The sequence below is a fragment of the Bactrocera dorsalis genome, chromosome 1 (assembly GCF_023373825.1).
Source record: "Bactrocera dorsalis isolate Fly_Bdor chromosome 1, ASM2337382v1, whole genome shotgun sequence".
NCBI classification, from domain to species: domain Eukaryota; kingdom Metazoa; phylum Arthropoda; class Insecta; order Diptera; family Tephritidae; genus Bactrocera; species Bactrocera dorsalis.
In genome coordinates this window covers 9,269,599-9,283,705 of record NC_064303.1, presented here as the reverse complement: position 1 = coordinate 9,283,705, position 14,107 = coordinate 9,269,599, and the positions used below count along the sequence as shown (strand labels likewise).

Below are 14,107 nucleotides of genomic sequence, written 5' to 3'. Positions count from 1 at the left end.
TTCAATTCCATTTTCTTTCATAACTATTAAATCCAATCCAAAAAAAATGCCGTCGTGATTATTTAGAGAGGTTTAATTTCCGTTCCTTCCAATTCCATGTGTTCCGTTCCAGTCTGTTTCAGTTCCGTTTCATTCCACTTTAATTTTGATCCATACCGCTTATTACAAAATTTCATTTCTTTACAGTCGATAGGATTGTGTGGAATTTAATAAAATTGATTTGCAGATTTATTTGTTTTTAGATTTACTAAATTTTTATTTTGTTCTAATTCCGGTTTATTCCAATACCACTTTGCTGCGCTACATCTATTTTTGGATTCCATTCTGTTCCATTCAAATCAATTTAGTTAATTGGGCTCGGTTATTCCGTTTCATTCCTGTCTTCTCACATTGTTCCTTTCTTCCGATTTAAGTAATTGGCTTCATTTAACATAACCCTTCAAAGAAACTGCCAAGTGATCCGGCAAGAACCGAGCGTTCAGAACCCTTGATGTTCACAAGCAATGAGTGCGGGATGGCCCCAAGTGGTTGGTTGAAAAAATGGGTTTCACTAAGCTGTCGTAGAACCAGAGTACAACTTTTGGTGAGACACCCCACGTTTTCGAATGGTTTCTCTATAGCACTACAATGCAATCGATGCCTTTTTACTCTCTCCTCAATACTCGGCTGTCATTAAAGCTTCCTATTCAGGGTGACCTCTCGATATTTCACTGTGTCTGCTGGTTGCAGGCGAAAGTCTCCCATTCGCGGTGCCGAAGGTAGCTTGTATCTTCTAGTGACTAAAAGCATCTCAGTTTTATTTGGGTTGAGGGTGAGACCATTTATGACTGCCTTAACAAAAAAGAATATTGTAGTAATGCTTTCATGGTCAATGACATAAACTTAGCTTCTGATTAAGGTTTGTCAACAAAATCGGAATTAAAACACAACTCGATTGAACCTTTTCAAATACCTTTTCGAAAATTGTGTTTTATACCTTTAAGAAAGTCTATGTTATATGTGCAATATATATACAATAGAATTAGGTTATCTTAAATAACTACGAATAATTCGATGTTTTTCGAACAAATTGCAAATTTTCTATATTTTTTCGCACAACACGAAACCATCATCCGCTCTCAATTCACTGCGCTCATTTGCCGCGCAAGCGCTCATAAAATTCGAAATCAGTTGCTCTGGCTCTCACATCTTTCCGATTTCATAACAAGAACTCTCTCTCTTTCGCTCTCATTTTCGATACACTTTTCTTAACGTTCATACAAACATACAAGTCTGTACTTCGAATCAGGACTAGGACAACAAATTTCACACGAGTCAAACGCACAAAAACACACAAACAACTGAAGTGAATTTTCGAATTGTGCCAACAATGCGCATTTTCCCAAGCACCCGTCGAGCACCAGCTGGGAGGCTCGACGCCACTTCGTTTTCGAGCTTCGTTTGTACTAAAAACACACAGCGCACAGGGCAGCAAATAAAATACGATTGCGCCAGCAGCCGAAGTGCATCGAAATTTACGTTTGTCGCATAAAATGCGACAATTGTCGTAGGGCAATTTCAGTATACGAAAGTTATTTGCTGCTATCGCACTCACGTCGTTGGTGGTGGCGATTTTGGTGTGTTTGGAGGTCGCGTACGCGTCGTTGTCGTCGTCGTCGGTGCAAAACCATGTGTGAGCTCGTGTGTGTGTATTATGACAGCAAAGTGGTTGTCGGTGCGGCGATGTGACAAAAACATACGATAAAATATTGAATGCCAGTTAAGTATTGTAGTATACGGTTGATGTAATAACGGTACGGAGTGTTTTTTGCTAAGAAAGGAAAGTGTTTAGTAATATTACTGGTGGATAGAGTGTTAAAGGAATGTGTTTTGAGCTCAATGCAAGTATGGTGTACATTTTGGGCTTTGAAAAAATTGCATAAAAAATTCTTTAATTGAAAATTGTTTGGAAAAAGTAGCAAAAAGTAAAAAAAAAGTAAAATGTGCAAGGAAAGTAGTTGCTGAAAGTAAAAAGTGAAATTACAGAAAGTAAAAAAAAAATTTTGGAAAAATTTAAATACAAAAAAAGTTATTGCAGCAAAGTTATGTCCACTAAACAATAACAAAACCAAATCTAGCCAAAATATTTGCGCTCACATTCTGGTTCTCCGAAATCTCAGCCATCAATACCAGTCAAAAGTGCATTTGAAAGTTTCCGCATTAATTGATTTCCCTACTCAATAAACAAAAACAAAGTCAACTAAAAAATAATTTTCTGTCGAAAAATTCACCAGCAATCACAGCTGATCGCCAAATTGCTTGATTGATTGCTTAATTGATTGAATGCTTGTTTTTCTGATTTTTGCTGCATTCACATACAATCACATGCATGTTGCAGCATTAAAGCATAACGCGAGAAGTGAAGATGTAAACATCAACTGCATACGCTCATCCATAACAGCAAAAGCAGTAAAGTGAATAGTTTAGCGTGGCAATAATGCCCCAGTTAGCCGGCATAAACTTTGGTGCAAGTTGTGTGTGTGAACAAGTGCTTAGTGTTTATTGAATTGGAAGTTGTGGGAGTAAACAAAAATATTTTGTGGCAAAGCAGTGAAGCTGTGCGGCACATAAGCGTGGCAGAGAAGTAAGCAAAGTTTTTGAATTTATTAAGTCTTTATTAAGTGAATAAGTTGGGGGCTAAAATGTAAGAGAAGAACATGGAATACAAAGAAATGTTTATTTTCGTAAAGTGTATTCCCTTTTTTAAATAATAATAAGCTCTTGCGGCAAAAAACTCTCATGGGTGGAGAATTTTAATAAGTGTTGCATACTTATAGGATTAATTTTATTTTATTTGTGTTTGGAAAATGAACAACTTGTTTAATAATATTTTGCTCAGCCTACAAAAACTGCAAAGTGATGAGAATTTTAATAAGTGTTGCATACTTATAGGATTAGTTTTTACATTTTTTGAAAAATGTAGACTGTACTTAAAAAAAATTAAGTCACAATCGCATTTGCCGCAAAAACGAATTGGCTTTTTAATGATTGCTGCAAGAAATTTATATGTTAAAAGAAAATTCTTTTCATTTCAGAAAATATTAATGTGTATAAAGCATATTTCAGCGTAAAGAAAAAAAATTTCAATATACGAAGCATCTTTAGTCTTCATAGAAATGGTTTATCCTTCAATAATTTTAACAAAAAAATCAACCTCGAGCACTTTCAAACATTAAAAGCAACTTCGAAGGAAATATCTTCAAAAATTATAACATACCTTTAGGCAGACATTAAAAAATATATTTACTCCTTCTTTTTTTCGAATGATATATGTATCTAATGCTGGCGACTTTACGCATTTATAAAAATTTTATTCAAAATAAATTGGTGCCCTTCAAAATTGATTTATTTTAAAAGCATATAAAAATTCTTCTTCTTCAAAAATTGTTACATACCTTTAGGCTGACAATGGTAAATATCTTCACTCTTTCGTTTTTTCGATCGAAATCTTTATTGTCGGCGATTTTATGCATTTATTCATTGCAATTTGATGTATTTCAAAAAATATTTCTTTATCTTAATCTTCAATTCTTCTATAAAAATTCCGTCCCAATTCCATATGTATTAATGTTTATATTGGATATGCTGCGAAATCAAGAAAAAATCCTTTTCCTCAGTACTTACTCAAAATATAAGAAACAAACAGCCGATAATCGTGGTAAGCGACCCCTGCACTTGCTCTCTTCACAATGTCTCGTACAGCATCAGCACTTCAGGAAATTATAAAATTGTGCAAATGACCAGCTAAGGCTCTCAGTTTCTACTCAGAAATACAAAGTTTTTTTTATGATTTTACTCGTATATCCAAAATAAAAATGTGTTCTTCTTCATTATCTACATCAGCCTTGAATATTAGGAAGAGAAAATAAAATTTCGAAGAAAATATTTTAAAAAATTATAGCATATATTTAGGATGTCTTAAACAAATTTTTCTACCTTTATTTGTTTTCGAATTATATCTCTACTGTGTGTAATTTTGAAACTTCCTAATGATGGTTTGGAAGAAAACGTTTTCAAAAATTATAGCATACCTTTAGGATTTACTCAAATTGTTATACCTTTTTTGTTTTCGAAGGCTCTCAGTTTCTACTCAGTAGTACAAAGTCGATAATTTTACTCATTTATCATTAATGAAAAGTGGGTTCTTCTTCAACCTTGGACTTTAGGAAGAGAAAATAATTGTTTCGAAGAAAATATTTTGACAAATTATTGCATACATTTAGGATATCCTATTATTTTTTTTTTTCTCTTTTTGTTTTCGAATTATATTTCTATTCTGTGGAGGTTGGAGACTTCTAAGCCTAGTTGCGAAGAATATGTTTCAAAAAGTTATGACATACCTTTGGATATCTTAAAAAATTGTATTATTTTTAATTTCGCATTTTACATATCTCTATCGTTGGCGAGTTTGGAGATTCCTAAGAATAGTTTCGAAAAAAAATTTTCGAAAGCTATAGCATACATTTAGGATGTCCTAAAATTTTTTATTTTTATTCTCGAATTACATCTTTATTGTGTGTGATTGTGGAGGTTTCCAACAATGGTTTCAAAGAAAGTGTTTTCACAAAATGCAGTATATATTTGGAGAGTCCAAAATTTTTTTTAACTTTTTTTGTTTTCGAATTGATCCTTTTTGTCTGTGATAAATGTTGGACTCAAAATTCGCCCAGAAGCATATTTTAGCAACGAAGATAGTATTTCCGAAAGCTGTGTGGACAAAAGGTTAGGCAGTAGTACACTTTCATATTGAAATTTAATAAGCAAATATGTTTATAAATACTCTTATTCATGTGAGCTTAGTGGTCCTATTGAGGGTTTATGTGTGTCTGTTTGCGGTCAGGCGCTCCTTCACGTACTTTTTTATCCGTTAATATTAGTTTTTATAATATTTTCACTAACATCAACTCATAGTAGTAGTTCATATACATTTTTTAATTTCTTTTATTTTTATACTATGGCGCCAAAATGTAGGCAACATTGCCTGTTTTATAGAATAGTAAACATAAGTAAGAGCTGATAATAACAAGTGATTTTAAAACAGTGTTCAGGTCAAAATTTTATTGTTTAAAAACTTCTAAGTACTTAGCTGTTGTTGAAAACGATTTTTAGGCGCCGCAATGTAGGCAACATTGCCTGTTTTATAGAATAGTAAACATAAGTAAGAGCTGATAATAGCAAGTAATTTTAAAGCGGTGTTAAGGTCAAAATTTTTTAGCCCAAAAACTTCTAAGTGCTGTTGTTAAAAACGATGTTAAAGATTTTAATTTTATACAAATTAGTAATTGCTTTCTGTGGCCAGTTAAAATATTTGTTCCACAAGTTCATAATATTCATACAGATCGTTCAGTATAAGTATCTCTTGATAATTATCTACCTTTTGATTAACTCTTTCGAGATTAAACTCAAGGACATTTGTTGGTGAAATGTGAGATTTGTTCCACAAGTTCAAAATATTCATACAGACCGTTCAAATATAAGTATTTATTGTAAAACTGTTCATAATTGTTAACCTTTTTCTCGGCTCTGTCGAGCTGAAACTCAAGAGTAATGTGTTTAATCTACTCCATAAAGTGGTTAACTACTTTTTTAACAAATACTACCTGAATATTTTGCTTAAACTGCAAATCTTCCTTATACTTTATAACCATTTCTATATTTTTTTATAGCCTATAAGCCATAAAGACAATTTCTACAATTTTGTTAACCTAGAAATAGCGACTTAATATGTTTTAAATCCGCATCCTCCAATAAAGAAACTACTCCAACCCACCAACCATCAATTTTGCTAATCCCTACCATCTTGAATACTTCCACTCTACTTCCCGACATCACATTTCTGCCGGCTTTTATCCACTCTCATCACTTTTAACCCCGACTAAGACGATTTGTGCGCATATTTCTGCTTAGACGTACATATTTTCGCGCAGTTATTTGAACTTTATGCTCCGAAGCAGGCAAAGTTTTCACGCCAGTAAACCGAAAAACTTTAAAATACAAAATAAGTTCACTTGCCGCACTCTTACAGCGGCTACACTTACATACAGTTATATGCGCTAAACGACTTTCACTACTCGAGCTCTGACAGTGAGTTGTGCGTTCCCACGCTTGCACTACATGTGTAGCTGTGTGTGTGTGTCTGTTCTTAGATTTTGTGCCCAAAGTTTTTAAATAAATACTCCACAACTCTTGCCGGCTTGGCTTGCTTACTTTCACTGCTGCAGCACCACCAGCACCGCCACCATCTTCATTAAAGTATGCCACAACGCCTGTGGTTATGCTAAGTTTTATACATATTTTTTCTTTGTTATTGTATTTACAACTGTTGGCATGTTGTTATTGTTGTAGGTGAAACTTAACGTTGTTAGGCGAACTTCTGGCATTGCAATGTGTGAGTGTGTGTGTGCGTGTGGAGTGTGTTGCTGTAGTGCTTGAAGTGTTTCGGTTGGCTGTGGCATACATCCATGTATGTATGTATGTGTGGTAGTATGTTATTTTTCCGGGTGTTGCTGCTGACTTTGACTTACACAGCTGACTTGACTTGCCGGTAGGTGTGTTTCGTTAACTTTGTTAGTGGTTGCTAGTAATTAAAGTGCTTGAGTGCAACCCGATGTTTACGTAATGTAAAGGTGTTGTGGGAAAAATTAAACAAATAATTTGTGAGGTAATTTCAGTTGATTTGCCTGGAGGGTGTTGTATAATTTTAGGTGTTCTATAGCGAGTGAAAATTGATTTAGGTGTTTGCATATTGATTTTTTATATTAAACTTGGGTTTGTAGTATATAAACTAAAAAAAATTTAACTTTCATTCGACTTCTTTGCCGGAAACGTATTAGATGAACCCAATTTTCGAGTACTTTTCCCACTAAATCAGGTAATATGTCATGAAAAACATGTTCAATATTGACTTCAAAAGCTGGCAGAGACTCTGGCTTATTGTTAAAGATCAATGACTTCAAATAACCTCACAAGAAGTAGTCTGGTGTATCACAACTACTTGGGAGCCCTTCAAAGGCGCAATTTCTTGAAATAATAGAATTTTCAAACTTTTCTCGCAATAATTCGGTTGCTGTACGTCCCGTGTGGCACATAATCCCGTCATGTTGTAACCAGTTGACAGTCAAGATCAACTTTTTCCAATTGCGACCATAAAAATTTATCAACCATCTATACCGTTCTCCATTGCGAGTACTAGTGTAACCAGCTTCATTTCGAAAGAAGTATAAACCGATGATTCCACCAAATCAAAAGGCCCACCAAGCTGTCAGTTTAGCTGACTCTAATGATTACTTGTGAATAATTTGTGGATTTTCTTCGCACCAGAATGAACAGTTTTGTTTATTTACGGCGTCACTCAGATGAAAGTGAACCTCAGCGGAGATATTGATTTTTCTAAAAAATCGTTGAAGTGTTTCCCAAACAAAATCAGCAAACTAATGACATTTACGGTGGTGCAATGGCTTTAGTTTTTTTGATTACAAGCCCAAATACTTTCTCGAAATACAGCAGCTTGTGGCTGAGACCGTCACAATTCATGAGAAGGGCTTGCAATCGACAAATTTTGGGGTCTTCAGCAACACTTGCCTGAAAAGCAGCAATATTTTCATCACTTCGCGCAGTTCTCTTACCTTATTGGAACTTGAATAGTACGTAAACATTGTTGGCGAAAATTTCTTACTGGTTTAAAGGCCTGTTTCGCAGCTAAAACTAAACTAGATAAACATAGAGTTATATGTCTTCATACCAGGTCATTTGAGAAGTCCCCGGCCTACTATAGTAAAACACATTTTTATCGGAAATCTCGTTTCTTTATACAACATAGTTTCCCTTCAAGGGTTATACATTGATTATAGCGAACCTCAAACTTTTTGTCACCATTTTTGTAGTACGGTTTGTCCTTTGCTTCGAAATAGGTCCTCGTTTCGGCGATTACCTCTTCGTTTGAAAAAAAATTCTTCGAAGTAAGCTTTATTTTGCGACCTGAGGACAGTCACTGGGGGTCATCTCTGGAGAAACAATTCGAAATCCAAGTCACGGATTTTTGTCATCGTTTTCACTGACTTGTGGCATGGGGCATTCGCTTCGTGAAACAGCGTTTTCATGCTCATCAAACGCGGCAGTTTTCCCCCGATTTTGTTCTCCAATTACCCAAAAGTTGCTTCACACAAAATGGTATAATTCACCATCGAATGCTCCGCTGCAGCTGTCAAAATAATAGTCCTTTTTTTTTAAGCCAATAAAATTATTCCATGTGCATCCCAAAATACAGACGGACAAACCTTGCCAGCCGAGTGTTGTATTTTTCCACGCTTTTGATCCACTCAGATGACAACTGATTAGACTTCAGAGTAAACGGACTAAGCCTCGTTTCAGCCATTGCCACATATGGACGTAGAAAGTCGAGTCTATTACGCTTCAACATCCCCAAACACTGCTACAATTCCATAGAAACATGTTGTCGTGTATATTAAAGTAAAGCCAAACTTTCCGGCTTCTGGATAATATTGCCGGGTAATTCTCCATGGAGACGATGTAGCTCTCAAGGGTAAGGGCACATTTCTGAAAACCGTGTACGAAAGAAGGTACCCTACCTTGGTAACGTTAGCTACTGATCTGCTGAAAACGTCCTGTCCTTAAATTTTAGCAAAGCCGAACAGGTTTTATTCACTAGGAAGTACAAATACCGGAGACGCATCTTTCATCAATTGGAGTTCCTATCCTCGATCTGCTGTCAAAGTTAATAATCGAGGACTCCTGTCATACAGGAAGCTCTCGTGGAAACCCTATATCGAGGAGAGAGCAAGGAAGATTGTTCTAGACGGCTCCAGGAGTGACAAATGCAAAATGTTGGAACTCTCACCATAGACAGTTTTTTGGCTTTATGTATCCATAGCATAATGTTCTAAGGAATTTTTATTTCGTGAACTGCGATCTCGAAAAAAACCGGTGCTCTCATCAGTATTTGTGCTGCCTTACGAGCCACATTCCTTTAATTGCAAATACCCTCGCAAAGTATACGGCCGCCAAAGCTGTTCTTATACTCACTACATTTGGATACTTAGGTGACTGCGAGCCTGACGCACTTTGATTTCATTGCAAAATACTTGTATTGCCAGGTCGCTGAACCGCGCCCTACCTGTCTCTCCTCTGATTTCATACATTCGAGGAAGGCATGGTAGGGAAGCACACGCTGGAGGAGGGGTGTGGTGAGCATTTTTATGGATGGATCACAGCTTGCTGGGAGGGTCGATGGAGAGCAACACTCTCGACAGCTTTCCATCAGATCTAGTTTTAGAAAGCATGCATTGTCTAACAAGCGGAGGTGGCTGCCATAAAGGTATCGATCTACTGATACCTACAGCTCCGAAGCGTAGCCACCCTCAGAGAAGTGACTATCCATTTCGATAGTAAGCTAGCTGTACTAGCCTTGAGTATCCGATTGTGAGCTCAAAACTAGTGAAAGGTTGTCCTATACTAGTTTGGGTGAAGATATATAAATGAAAGAAATAATTTCCATTGTACCAAGAGATCTATTCGGGGGCAAATCGTGTAGTTAAAGGGTACTAATGAATCAATCAAAGCAGCGCTATGCCTTCAGGTAATCTTTTAAGACGAGCTGTGTGCACAAATCAGCTTTAAAATGTAAGCGCATTACAAGCGTTAGTCATTATTTTCCCACAAAAGCGCTTCAAAATGCCGCAAAAAAACTATCCAACTGCCAGCAAAACTACAATTTCCTGCAAATTTCCTAATCAAAACTAACAAACAGCAGTTGCATTGTGACAGCAAGTCATTGCACTGTGTAAATGCTTCCGCAAACTCGCAACCTTTGCCTCGTACATACTTCACGAGCTCAAACACGCACATCTAACCGAACACATATATAACTGAGCAACGGCATGGCCTCAACTTGACAGAATCTGCAGTCAACCATGACATACAAACAGCGGCACATACAACAAGAGCAACAACAACAGAAATCTGCATACCGTTCGCTATCCTCTCTCACCGACGCTCAGCTAATGCCAGCCACGTACTCATGAGCTCGTGTAATTTGTAATGTGATGCAATTAAAATGTATATTAGACAGTGTTGAAAATCATGTGGGGGAGGGCGAGGCCAAGCGGTGGTGCTGTGTGGCAATTTATGCGCAAATCATACTTTTTGCGCCGCCGACACTATTGTTTGTTGTTGGCGCGCCAGGCTGCGAAGGCAACACTGCACTGCCTACTTAAATGAACTCATATATTATCAAATGTTTGTTTGTACGTATGTGTGAGTGTGTGTTTACATGCAGCACTGAGCGGCACATAAATACAGTCACACACATACACACATTCACGTTTGCGTGGCAGACATTTGCAAATGTGAAGCTTCCATACCGGAAGTGTGCCAAGTTGCCGCTATTCAACAGCAGTAACAACAACAACAAAATCAGCTGTGAATGCAGCTGAAGCGAATGCCAGGTGGCAGACATGAAAAAGGCGTACACAATCGCTTTGCCGGCAACAAAGCCGTGAAAACCAAAAACAATGACAATAAAGCACGAAAGAAAGCGAGGTAAATTGAATATTCCCTGTAAGAGCGCATAGTCTAGTGTTTGGCTATGTGTGTGTGCGTGTGTAAGAAGGTGGCGCAAAGCAAAAACAATGCGAAGCTCAAGCGTGTCGCCACTTAAGTGCAGCGTCTTATGTCTTATCTTTGCTACTGCTGATTTTGTTGTTGCTGTTGCTTTTGCTGCTAAACAATAGACCACTTAAGTGAGTAGCACACAGGTGAGTGTGGGTGTGTGTGTGTGTGTGATAGCAAGTAGTTATGAAGTAGTCAGTGGATATGTATTGGTAGTGGAAGATTTCGTGCGATTTTGTGTTTGCTCATTTGTTTTGGTTGGCGCCTTTTGACACTCCTTTGTACTAGGGTTGTTATCTTTGAATAATTCTTAGCGTGCTTGAGATATAGTCTGAAAGTTTTAATCTTCGGCATGTGCAATAAATAGTTTTTGAATAGGCCTTTCTTAAGCAAATACTTTCAAATAAATTACTGTAAAAAAATTTTAATTCAAAAATTGTTTGACCGAGGATGGTCAATTTTACCGAAAAATCATCTTTTCGGACGAGGCTCATTTCCACCTCGATGGTTACGTTAACAAGCAGAGTTGTCGCATTTGGGGCAGAGAAAACCTGCACGTTAACAGGAAGTAATGTTAAAGCGGTTCCGTGTCAAGGGAAAAATTCAATAAAATTTATACCAATTTTTTTTATTTGTAGGTGATAAATAGTAATGCAAAAATATTTTCTGCTTCAATTTAAAATTTGTTTCTATTCTACAGATTTTTATTTATTTTTTGATGCTGACAAACAATTTTTTAATAAACTTATTTTTAATAATATAATTATATTTTAATAATATTATATTTTCTAAAAAAAATTGAAACTATTTTGTTTTTGCTTTAACTAATTCAATGAAATATTTAAACTTGGTTTGTCTTGATTTAATTTTGGTAATATTTAATTATTATCTTCCTCTATCTCATCTTTTACCCAAATTTTTTGTGATAATTTGATCTTCTTTCCAGTTTTTTTCAAGTAATTACTATTTAAATATATTTTCTAATGTTTTATTATAAAAACTGTTTATTAATCATTTTGGTGTTAGTTAAATTCTTTTATATATTTTGCGTTTAATATATTCAAATTTACACTATTATTTTCATTTCATTTATAAATAGTGATCCATTTCGACGCTTCCTACTATTCGAAGAAAAAACTGAGGAACTTCAAAGTGAATGAGGAATGATCACTATCATTCGAAACACCATTCTTTGGCATTTAATTTTGAAAATTATCTCTTTAAAATGTTGTCTGCGGCTACGCCTCCACTGAGTCCAATTTTCGATGACTCGTGCGAGCTTTCCGACTGATAACTGGGGAATGGCAAACGTGATGTCTTGCTCCAAGGCTTGAATCGAAGTGGGATTGCCCGCATAGACTTTAGACTTTACATATCCCCACAAGAAAAAGTCAAACGGTGTAATATCATACGATTTTGGTGGTCAATCAACCGACTTTAATCATGAAATTATCTGCTAACCGAAGTGTTCTTTCACTAAATTATTGATTGGTGCGATGTGTGGGAAGTGGCGCCGTCTTTTTGAAACCAAATGTCACGGAGATCACGAGCTTCAATTTCAGGCATCAAATAGTCGGCGCGATAACGATCGCCAGTGCCGGTCACGTTCTCACCGGCATCATTTTTGAAGAAATATGGACCGATGATCCCACCGGTCCACAAACCACTCCAAACCTTTGGTTTCTCTTGGGAAAATGGCAGCTCTTGTATTTATTCAGATTACTCTTCGTCCCAAATGCAGCAATTTTGTTTATTTACATACGCATTCAGCCAGAAATGGCTCGAAAACGTCGGATCTTTTTGGTATTTTTCAAGAGTACATAGAGCGAAGCGATGTTGCTTGGAAACTAGAGCGGTTTTCATTCTTGCACAAGCTGTATTTCGTAGGCTTTTACGAGTAATTCTAGATGTCGACGTAAAATGTGCCAAGGCATTCCAAACGTCAATGCATCATTTGTCCATACGTTTTTAACATTTTACGTTTCAAAAATAGAAAGTATTAAATATCTAAAATTGTTAAGACATATTTATGCCAATTTTATTTAAAACAAAGAAATGGAACAATTTTTGAAATAAAAACAAAAACTTGTGTTAGCATTTACGGAAAAATGCGCGAGCTTCAGGTTGTCGTAATTTTTAATTTTATAAATTAATTTTCTTACTATCTATTTGTTTGTTAGATATTAATAAGTAGCCAGCAATAGAAGATAATAATACAAGAAAAGATTAATAAATAATGAAAAGTAAAAAGTTTAAAAATTAGCACCTGATGCAGTGGCACTTGCACTTTTCCAAAATCACGCTTTTAAACATCCCAGCAACCTGAAACCATAAAAAATATTATTAATTTAAATTATTACAGAAATGTCTGGTCCTACGGAAAAGTTGGAAAAATATTTTTTTACGAAATGGCGAGTCTCCATCACTTTTTTGAACGGTTTCGATTTTTTGAAAAATAATAAGAATAATTAAAAATTAGTAGAAATGAGGGGATATGAATAGTTCAAGACATAGACCTATCTATAAAGAAGGACTTTTAATGATTTCAGGTAAACCGGTTCAGTAAATCCTAAGCAGCCGTTTGCATTTTTTTGAAAAAGACTGTTTAGAGAAAATCGTGTTTAAAGCTTAGCGTAAAGTTTTTCACTGCAGAGGGAAGCAGAGGAAAAGTAAGCCTTCCACTCCGTTGGAGAAGAAGAAGAAAAAGTCAGCTCAATCGGCTCAGCTGACCATATCTGAGCAAATAATTTCTAATCATATTCTTGATAGCTAAACTTTGTAAAATAACTGACAAAAACTTTTTTTTTTTATGCTTTATTGTAAATTTATTGTAAATTTATTGTCGAATTTTGTATTTTTTTACACTATAAATGCTTTTTTTATTTTAAATGATTTGTGGGTTTCTTTGTTTTTGTAAATTTTGTCTTTTTATTAAAATGAATTTTTCTCTAAGAAAATACAAATTTCGAAGAAATTTTTAATACTTTTTAAAATTCAGCATAGCGGTTTTTAAAAACTATTCCATATTCATGAGTGCTCATAAATATGTAAAATAGACTTTAGAATAGAACTGTAAAACAAAATACCAGAATTTAGAAAATCTGACTTATCTAAGTCGTATGTAGGGCTCGGTACAATCCTCTTTGAGTGTTACGTACGTTAATTTTTAGCAAAGCTTTCAATGAGTAAGCATTCTTAGTTACATTTTGGTATTACTGAAAGCTGTTATATAAATACATAACAACACAAAATTTTTTAACCGGCTTCTCTGGCTGAAAACTTAAATATGTTTGAGAGAATTGGTAGTAAAATGCCTGTTTTTTTCTGTCAGCAAATTGCATAGCGGAGTATTATTCACTTTGGTAGTACTTTATGTATTTCTGAGCTTGCTTTCACCACTTACACTGTATACACTAAAAATTTCTTAAAAAAAAAAACCAAA

General features: G+C 35.4%; 1 protein-coding gene across 2 annotated transcripts in view; it reads left to right on the top strand.

Annotated features, from left to right (window-relative positions):
- The first annotated feature begins 1,480 nt into the window (after positions 1-1,480).
- Positions 1,481-14,107, top strand: part of LOC105222292 (chaoptin) — a 269,127-nt gene continuing 256,500 nt past the window's right edge. For both annotated transcript variants that reach the window (XM_049446750.1, XM_049446749.1), the window contains exon 1: positions 1,481-2,623. The gene's annotated coding sequence lies outside the window, so the exon portion shown is untranslated. The remainder of the gene's footprint in view (positions 2,624-14,107) is intronic.